Source organism: Elaeis guineensis, chromosome 12 (genome assembly GCF_000442705.2).
Source record: "Elaeis guineensis isolate ETL-2024a chromosome 12, EG11, whole genome shotgun sequence".
NCBI classification, from domain to species: Eukaryota; Viridiplantae; Streptophyta; class Magnoliopsida; order Arecales; family Arecaceae; genus Elaeis; species Elaeis guineensis.
This window is the reverse complement of record NC_026004.2, coordinates 21,080,142-21,091,694: the sequence shown is the minus strand read 5'-3', so window position 1 is coordinate 21,091,694 and position 11,553 is coordinate 21,080,142.

Sequence of the window (11,553 nt, the reverse complement as noted above, 5' to 3'; positions counted from 1 at the left end):
GTTTTCATTTCTCTGCTGGATTTCATCACTCAGGTAGAAGGGAAACATTCTCTGCAAGATTGTTGGTGCGATTTGATTGTGTGCTATCTCTCTTTTCCAGCAATTAGAAGAATATATGTCTTCATTTGACTTGATGTTTCACAATTTTCTTTTGTACATTAGTTAAAATTTTGTGTGACTCTCTATCTTTGATTAATGTTTCAGATTACCTAGAAGTTAGGTGTTCCCCTACTATTATGTTAGATGAGGGAAGTGATGCTTACAGCTTGAGAATATCTATCATGAGACCTTGTCGTACTTGCAACAGTATGATAAGAACTCATAGAATCCTACCAAAATTACAACAGTTGTTGATATAGACCAAAGAATCTTGGTCCAACATTTGAGTTGGCTTCAACAACCACTTAGGTCAACATCTTCTAGCAGTGAAGTTTCAGTAGACATTACATTGCATTTGTTCCAATGAATATTGTTGAAAGGGTGATGAATTGAAACAGATCTAGAATCCTAAAAGGATGATTGGATTGTTTGGCAAATAGATGTATGAGTTTGAAATTCACATCCTTGTAGTTCATTAAAAGTGAGAATTGTTGGTTATAAGTGTTAAAGAGAATATCTGCATTTTATCACTTTGTGCATGGAGAAGGCTCCATTCAAAATTTAGCTTATCAAGTAATGTTCTCCACCAAGTAACTACACAGGCAACCGCTAAGAAGAATGCATATCAGTTATAATTTGTTCAATTTGTGGTAAAAATATTTAGATGGAATGACCAACATGGTTACTGATTTGAAGCATTTTATAAAGATGCCACCTACCTAAATTTTTAACTGGCCATGCATGACATAATCACAAGCAATGTAAGTGTTATTGTAAAGTATGTCGTAAGAGAATGCAAAGGTCTCTCGCATATGGAATGAGATTTCAACTAAATTTTAATATGTAATGTTTCAAGTCTTGCATATCATTCCACTAGACAAAGAAAAGATCATTGGCCTTCGCCAGATATCAACCTTGGTGTGTTGATGTCCGAATGACTCATGCACTCATGAAAAAAAAATTATTTCAACTAGGCAGCGCTTCAAATGTGATAACTTGAATCTATTGTTGAGCTAGTTTGGACCATTATCCTTGCATTATGGTTAATAAAATTGTCACGCTTTGAACCCAACATCTGGATCGGGCACACGATGGTCGTACACTCCATAAAACAATTCCTAAGGAATATCAGTCTCTCATGAATATTATTGATCTCAATTTATAATAAATACTTCATATTAACAAATATCAAATCTTATACCTTTTATAAGATTTGATCATCCGACTGATATTGCTGATGTTCTATCTAATTAATTCTTTCAAATTATAATCTCAATCTTAGCCAAGTACAGACATCCTGTAACTGAAAAAGAAAGAGATGGAGAGGGTTATGAGTTTTACAATCCAGTAAGAATTTTTATACACCAATATTGATATAATAATAATAAATAAGAATTTAATCATTATTATTATTGATATACATCCATGCCAAAAAGTATCATAATTCATAAAACATGCACAGCACATATGTTTTTGTGTAATAAGTCATATTATATAATTATCTCAAACCAATGTATATATCAAATCCTATCATATTAAGGTGCTCGGCTCTGGACTACCGTGGTCATGTTTCAAGTTCGTAGAAAAACAATAAAATGGCTAGTCTTATGGACTACTAGAACCATCCATGATATGATGATAAAATAGCTAGTCCTGTAGACTACCACAACTACATTTCAAGTCCGTGAGAGGACACCAAAAAATTTGCCAATCCAAAGAACTACAGATGCTCAACTCAAAACTACCACAACTACATTTTAAGCTTGTAACGGGGCACTCATAAAGTGGCTAGTTCAAAAGACCATAAATGCTCAATCTTGAACTACTACGGTCATATTTCAAACTCATGGCAATGCAGTAATAAAATAGCTAGTTCAGAAGATCATAAGTGCTCAACTCTAAACTATCAGGATCACGTTTCAAGTCTGTGAGAAGATATCAATAAAGTGGCTAGTCCAGAGCACCATAACACCTTATTCAGTCATACAATTCAATTATCAGCTTGTTAGGTATTGAAATTTAAGATAATCATATCCTTTTTATAGAATATTTTGATTATCAAAATCCATCCAAGTCAAGATCCGTGATATGTAATACATAACATTATACAAGCCATAAATATATGCTTAACAATTAAGTATGTAACATGTCACTATCAGAAAGATATGGATCGAAATCACTGATGCGCAAAATAATTTTTATATAATTAGATGATCAATATCCATAAATTTTTATTTTTACTATCATTAAACTGAACTCTCTAGATTTATGATCCAGATGTCCAGAATGCTATTTGATATCCTCGTCACAAAAATTATTCTCCTGTAATTTTAAAATTAATATTAAAAATAAAATCTATGGTGTAGGGATTATCTATCTAGAATCCTCTATCGAGGTTCACTAGGGTCTACGGACAAATCCTTAGATCCTTTTTTCCCCATGGATCCCCTAATCCACCTAAGAGAAAATAAATTAAATAAAAAAATAATATAAACTAGGAAAGAGAGAGAAAAGAAAGGAGAGAGAAAAGAGAGAAAAGTGGAGAGAGAAGAAGGGGTTCTTCTCTTCTTCAAAAATAGGGGATTCCCCCTTCTCTTTCTCTTCCCCAAACATGACTGTAAGCCTAACATCCGATGGCCCCCCACACTGTTTGATGGTGGGGACTCGACGATGCATCCATGAACATGGTCCGACATCAACTACATCGATAATGGTCAACAAAACAAAGAAAAAAGCTGAAATAGAGGATCTGATTTCAAATATGAATTTTGACGAGCTACCAACTCAAATCAAGGTGGGTTGATGGTATTAAGGTTGGAAAAGAGAGGAAATCAAAGGGCTTAGGTCCTTACCTAAGTTTGGTGAGGCCACAAAGGTGAGCCAGTGGTCTTTTCAAGTGAGAATTTGAGGATAAAATTGCAACGAAAAGCTCAGAATCGGTGGTGCTTTCTCAGATTTTTTGGCAGTGGAGTACCTAGGAGAAGTCGGCATCCTTTTATAGATGAAAGCTAGGGATTTAATCCAATTTAGAAGCCCTAGCCTCTCCTTTTTCTAGCCATAATCGAAGAAGAGGAGGACTCCCATCAGCTATTTCTAGCCGTAATCGGAGAAGAGGAAGACTGCCAATAGGAGTTTTCCATCTCCTGCCTCACCTGCACAATGCGTGGGTTTCATTTCTCTTTTTTTTTAGTTGCTTTAAAATTCATGCGAAAAAAAATAAGAGGGACAGGTCCTCAGATTCTCACCCCTTAAAATAATTTCATTCTTAAAATTAGTATAACCTTTATATCTCCCTTAAGTGTCCAAATTATCTATGTCACGTCCTAAACCAAGCATCCGAATCGAGCACATGATGATCGCATGCTCCTTAGGATAAGGTCTTAAAGAATATGCAAGACCTATTTTTTTCAATACATAATCACATTAATCACTCAGGCAGTGATAAAAGCAAATTCATGAATTTTTTTTATTTAATAGAAAGATAAATTCTCCATGGCTAATAAGAAATAGAACAAAGATCCAATAGAAGTCCAAAATAATTTTTACTTAAAGACTACTAAACAAATAACACATAAAACCCTATTCTCTTCACTAATTAGTCCTAAGCCCCAAAGGATCCTCTAGATCTGAAACAATAAAAAAAATAATAAAAAAAAAAGAAAGTGAGCTTTACGGACTTAGAAAGTTACTAATATCTTTAAGGGATCAAGCATAATTAATTTTTAAAATATAGCAATTTGATAGTAATATGTAATAATATAATTTTCTTTCATATATGTATGCATATCAGTAAAATTCAAAAATCCTCTCTTAATTTTTTTTGGTGACTATGGCCACTATCAGCCCCATGAAAAGATTCGAAAGAGACTAGTTTCTGAAAAAAATATGCAATACATCAACATGTGCCAACGATTAGTCCCGACTAACAGGTCCGAAAGGAACTAGCTTTAATTCATACGACTACAATTAGCCCCATAGCAAGATAAAGAGATTATTTTTGAAATATGTACATGCGACACATTAGCATATACCAACGATCAGACCTGCTTGGCTAGGTCTGAAAGAACTAGCTCTATCAGCAATTATCCTTGACTAGCTAGGCTCAAAAAAAATTAGTTTCTGATGTGTGGCCAACGATCAGTCTTATTGACTAAATCTGAAGCATAGTCTAACTAGAAATTTTTTTTATAATTTTATCATAACTAAATAACTATACTTATTTTCATAATAATATCAAATCCATTTTTTTTTTCACATCTCATTTTCAAAAATTAGAGGATAATTTTTAGTCAAAATTCATGCAAGGATAATCATGATTAATCTTGTTGCCAAAAAAATCATGTAACATTAAAATAAAGAAATCATCTCATTTCAAATTCATAATCATACTGAGGTGACACCATGCTTGATCCATAATTTTAAAATACTTTTCATACATAAATATATACTTTTAATATTTTGATTTCTAAAAATTTTAATAATTTTTGTGTACAAAATCTAATTTTTAAACACATGAGTATGCATTAAAAATTTAGAGATAAAAAAAAATTTATAGTTAGATCCAAAAATCATGACCTTCAACTTACAGTTCATTCTCTAGATCCAATGCTCCTTTGGTATTAAAGGCTCTGATCAAACAATTTAAAAATATTCTTAGCCTTCAATCAAGGAGAGATTTAGAATAAAAAAAGATAATCCTAGTCCTAGCCATGATTTGGGTCCAATAATGAGTCAAGCCTAAGCATCTTGGATTGATCTAGATTCAACCAGATTGGGGTCCGATCAATGGAGAGGTTTCACATAAGATTGACTTTTTCTCTTTCTCTCTCTTTTCCTCTTTCTTTTCTTTTCTTCCTATCTCTCTCTCCCCCAAACATCCAATAGGGCTTCCCATCACCAAAAAGAAACCAAGAAAAAAAGGGGGAGGGGCAAGAGATGGGTGGTCTAACAGTTGTCAGGGTGGCTAGATGATGGTGAGGCGGTTGGTGGTGGCGATCAGCTAGAAATAGGGAGAGAAGAGGGAAAAGGGGCACCACCCTTGGCTGCCCTCATAGCAGCTTCCTTGGCTAAGAAAAAAGCAAGGGAAGGGAAGGGAAGTCATGACAAGCAATGGAGATGGAGGAGCTCGATCGAAGAGGGCAGAATCTAGTGGTCATGGTAAGCCTAAACATCAGAAACCAAGTGGAAAAGAAAAAGATGGAGAAAGAAGGTGGCTGGTGTGATGATTCTCTATAAGGAGAATCAAGGATTTGAGGGGAAGTTATATAGCAATGGAGGCTAGGATTTCCTTGCCTCCGATGAAGTTGAGATGGAGGAGGAAGAGGAGATGGAGGAGGACTCTTCCTCCTCCATCGTGTGAGAATAGGGGACTCCCTATTTCCAAATCAAGGGGATGGCATTGGGGTTTTTTTTTCTTTTCTTTTTTTTGAAGGTAGGCTGATCACCAGCTCAAATACTTGGGCCTCAGTCTACATCTCAAAGTGCTTGTTCTACAAATCTTCTACATAACTGATTATATGATATTTCAAAACTAGATTCTTTCTATCTATAAGACAATAAATTTCTTTGATCTCTTAAGCTTGGTTTAAAATACCATAATTTCTTGCCCATGAAATTGGTTGCTCTTGATTCATTTTGTATGAAAATCATAATCGACCCAACCTACTCTTAATAAAAGTAGAAGAGTGCTAGAGTATTGAATACTCCTCATGATTTACACCAAAAAAAAAGAAATGGTTAATGATACAATCAACCAATGAATTTTTACTTAATTTTTTTATCATTTTTTTCATTAAGATTTTATCATTAAGATCTATCTGATTAAGATCTATCGGGTCGAAATAAATAAAAACTCCGAATTGAAATGGTAATATTACTGAATCGTCAGAACTATTTCAATATCTCATTTTGAGTTTCTACCCATAATGGAGTTTTTGTAAATACATATGTATACGGTTCTAGTTATTGCATTTCTTTGTTTCGAAACATTCTTTCATTCAATTCTTCTTTCCTTTCTTTTTTCTTCTAGATACTATCTTTGAGTTCATCTCTTTTTTGCATTTCATTCAATCCACAATCGCAGACGAAACAGAAAGACTTATATTGGAACTATATAAATGCAGTGAACCGCAATCAAATCAATCAATAATATATATATATATATATAGGGTATATAATAATATATATATATATATATATATATTAGGAATAGTCTTATATAACTAGTAAATATCTAATATCACATATACATTTGTTTCTTCCATAACGTAAACCACCCGCATTTTATATTTTATATTGAATCGGATTCTAGAATCATTCCTCGAAACAGACACAGGGGCTGGACTTATAGAGATTACATACATCTAGTGTGACCCCCCCAACCCATCTTTTTTTTTACAATTCCGCAATATCGTCTATCTTTTTTCCTACGACTCTAGGTCGTATATTCATACATATTTGTATTTGTATCTATTATATTCTCCAACCAAGTAGATTATCTTGAATCATGCATGAATTGGGATAAGCTTAAAAAAGATTATTTCGAAAACTAGTCAATGATGACCCTCCATGGATTCACCTATATAAGCCGCGGCTAACGTTGCAAAAATAAGAGCTTGAATACCACTTGTAAATAATCCAAGAAGCATAACAGGTATAGGAACTACTGAAGGGACTAAAGAAACAAGAACAACAACTACTAATTCATCAGCCAATATATTCCCGAAAAGTCAAAAACTAAGAGATAAAGGTTTTGTGAAATCTTCTAGGATGTTAATTGGTAAAAGTATTGGGGTTGGTTGAATGTATTTTCCGAAATAACCCAATCTTTTTTTGGTAAGACCCGCATAAAAATATGCCGCTGACGTGGGTAAAGCTAAAGCAACAGTAGTATTTATATCATTCGTAGGCGCAGCTAACTCTCCATGAGGTAATTGTATGATTTTCCAAGGTAAAAGAGCACCTGACCAGTTAGAAACAAAAATAAATAAGAACATAGTTCCAATAAAGGAAACCCAAGGACCATATTCTTCTCCAATCTGAGTTTTGCTCAAATCTCAAATAAATTCAAGGACATATTCGAAGAAATTCTGACCGTCGGTCGGAATGGTTTGTGGATTCCGAACAGCTATGATGACTGAACCTAATAAGATAGCAATTACGACCCAAGAACTGATAAGTACTTGGGCATGGATTTGTAAACCTCCTATTTGCCAATAGAAATATTGGCCTACTTCTACACCCGATATATCGTATAACCCTTTGAGTGTTTTAATGGAACATGGTATAACATTCATATTGTCCTCTGACAGAAATTGAACTTCAAAAAAAAGAATTATTTTGATTCAACCATCTATTTCTCAACTCATTAACTTGAATCATTAATCGTATATTTTATTTACGATACCAAGAAATTACATAACATCATAACATAATATCAATATCCCCAGTACTTTTTTTATCTCTTTTTAAAAATTCAAAAAAAATAGTACCGATCCAATAAATCTATGGAGTTGCCAAATAATTAACTAATCTTATTATTCTTAATGATAATCAACGATTTCTTATATAGCTAGAATGACCCTCACAAATTGCAGATACTAATTTGTTAAGAATCAATCGGATTGAAGCTATAGCGTCATCATTTGCTGGAATCAAAATATCTGCGAGATCTGGGTCACAATTTGTATCGATTAAACAAATTGTCGGAATCTCCAAAATGACACATTCTCGAAGAGCCGTATATTCTTCTTGCTGATCAACGATGATCACAATATCAGGCAACCCCATCATATATTTGATCCCGCCGAGATATATTTGCAAGGTAGATAATTTTTTCTTCAACATTGCTGCATCTCTTTTGGAGAGACAGTTGAGTTTCCCCATCTTTTGTTCTGCTCTTAAGTCCCTGAACTTGTGAAGTCATGTTTCCGTAGTGGATCAATTCGTTAACATACCACCAAGCCATTTTTTATTAACATAATGACACCGAGCCCTTATTGCAGCTGATGCTACTGAATCCACTGCTTTATTTTTTGTACCAACGATTAAGAAGTTTTTTCCCCTACTTGCTGCATCAAAAACTAAATCACAGGTTTCTGCTAAAAAATGAGCAGTTCTAGTGAGATTTGTAATATGAATACCTTTACGCTTTGCAGAGATGTAAGGGGCCATTCTAGGATTCCATTTCTTAGTACTATGACCAAAATGAACTCCTGCTTCCATCATCTCTTCCAAATTGATGTTCCAATATCTTCTTGTCATTTTTCCCCAGACTTTCTTTTTTTTTTAACAAAGAGACGAAGTAACCTGAAATAAATAATTGTTCCGATGGAACCTTCTACGGGGGATTGACCGTTGATACACGACCCAAACCATTAATTTCTTTTAATTACTTATTTTATTTTTTACCAAATCAATAATCGGACCAGATAATTGAAAAATAGTTAAAGTGAAAGAAAAGAATCTGCTCTTAGGAATCATTAAATCACGTAAATGATTGTTCTGATGTCTCATGGAAATTTGTCTCATGGAAATTGTTTTGGGCATAAGAACAAAATAATTCTCTATGGTGTAACAAAATATCTCTTATTTCCAAATGAATGTTCTTGTCTTGCCTTGAAGGATGTACTAATTTTTGGAATCCGGTACCAATAGGTATAATCCCCCCCAGAATAACGTTCTCTTTCAGGCCTTTCAACCAATCAATACGACCTCGTAGAGTAGCTTTTGCTAAAACTCGAGCGGTTTCTTGAAAACTTGCTTCGGATATGAAACTTTGAGTATTTAGAGATGCCCTCATTATTCCCAATAAGATTGCCCGATAACAGATCGCTTCGTCCAAAGCACGCCCTGCTCGTTCCGCTCGCAAAAAGCCGATTAATTCTCCAGGTAAAAAAATATTAGACATTCCATCAATATCTTCCCACGAATTAGTGAATCAGGCAGGGTTCTTTTGTGCAGAATAAGAAACAGCGGGTCAATCTTTGAAAATTTCATTGTAAATGTAGTAAATGTGAAATACTCATACAAATGGTGGAGAGATCAAGAAGATGCAGCAGGATCGTTTATCTGATTGGTTAGTCAAGCATGAGCTAGTTCATAGATCTTTGGGCTTCGATTGTCGAGGAATAGAGACTTTACAAATAAAAACCGAGGATTGGTACTTCATTGCTGTCATTTCATATGTATATGGTTATAATTATTTATGCTCCCAGTGTGCCTCTGATGTAGCACCAGACGGATTTTTAGCTAGTGTGTATCATCTTATGAGAATACAATATGGTGTAGATAAACCAGAAGAAGTATGCATAAAAGTATTTGTCCCAAGGAATAATCCTAGAATCTCGTCTGTTTTCTGGATTTGGAAAAGTACTGATTTTCAAGAACACGAATCTTATGATATGTTGGGAATCTCTTATGATAATCATCCACGCCTCTTGATGCCTGAAAGTTGGATATACAACCTCCTTAATCCTTTTAACTTCCTACATGATGTAACAATTAAAGTTTTATCATAGAAAAACCTCAAATCTATTCAAACAAATGGAGCAATAATATCAAAGCTAAGAAAAGAATATCTATATCCAAAATATTATATATCCGAGCTCAACTAAAGATTATCAATCCATTAACCCTAAATTTGAGATGCTCAAAATTCTTCTATCCATCACCAATAACAAAAGAACTAATTACTGAAGATGGTACTATAATGTCTAGATGAGCCCATGAATCAACAACTTTGTCCTTTCATTTATCAATGGTGATCTTTGAAAATCAAATCACATCTTCAATCATAATAGTTATTGAATTAGAATTAGTATTCTTAACTAGGTTTAACATAAGCGAACCACCACACTGCACATTCTGATCTAAACCCACTAAATCCTCTAGGGTTATCAGATGAATCATGTCAAGAATATTGTTTTATATTAGAATCTAAAAAGATCCAATCTTTCAAATTTTTGATAGATTTGGAGCAAACTTTTAGATTTCTTTGCCCATCGAGCATATTGCATCAAGATTAAATCTTGATCCACTTTCATATTTCAAGCCCTTGTGTAAGCTCACCACTTATCCAAAACCTCATAAATCTAGAACTAATTGGAATGAGTTAACCCTATATTTACCTAACGATCAATTAAACAATTCTAAACTGACCTTTCTTTTTTAAAAAATAAAGTTAACTCTAAACCTCAATAAATTAGCAGACTTTAAATCAACATCTCTATGAGTAGAATCAATTCGATTATTCTATATAGAATTTTCTTCATCACGACCCTTTGCATCAATAAATAAATCGACACATGAAATTTTATCCCTTATATGTTATCCCTTATACATTAAAACTCATATAAGTCTTCCAAAAAAATATTTCTCAACTCAATTTAATAATAATAGCAAGATACCTTAGATCAAGTTAGAAACCTAAACTCTAATTTAAAATCTAACATACCAATAATATCTAACAAATATAAGAAAAATCAGGTAGGCTGATCCAAAGATGATAATTTAAATTATCAAAGATTGTATCACAATATATCACTATAAGAAAACTAACTATTAGTGACAGTTATTTACCATCGTTAATAGTCAGTTTGCCATCTTTAATGCTATTAGCGACGGTTTTCCATCGCTAAAAAGCTGACGAAAATATTACCATCACTAATTACCATTATTAGTGACGGTAATTTTATCGTTGCTAATAATACTAATTAGCAACGACATTCAGCCATCGCTAATAATCAGTTTGTCATTGTTAATGCTATTAGCAATGACTTTTCATCGTTAAAAAGCCAACAAAAATACCTCCATCGCTAATTACCATTATTAGTGATTGTAATTTTATCATCGCTAATAATACTAATTAGCGACGGTATTAGCGACATCAATACCGTCGCTAATAGTTATTTTAATTTTTTAATTAAAATTTAAAAAAAAACTATTAGAGACGGTATAACTGTTGCTAATACCATCACTAATAGTTTTTATTTTTTTTTAAAAAAAATTATAATTAAATTTTTTAAAATATGCTTTAACCATAGTAACAAGTAATAATTTTTTTAAAATTTATTATAAATAAAATAATAATTATTTAATATAATTATAAATATAAAATTAATTATATTATATTAAAAATATAAATTATATAATTTTACATACAGTTATTGCTTTACAAGTATCAAAATTGCATACATATCAAAAAATAAAAAGTCATGTAAGATCTTATTCGTCGTCCTCCTCATCCTCCTGTACGTCCTCTCCAATAGCTGATGGGTGAGAGCTGAATATCTCAGTATCCTATAATGAATAAAAATAAAATATTATTAATAAATTTTGATACGAAAGTGGATATGTCGATACGGAGATGTATATTTTGATATACTACTCTGATTCTCAAACAAATTGTTCCTACAAGTTTCATTTGATGATATAGGCTATAGACACTTCCGACCC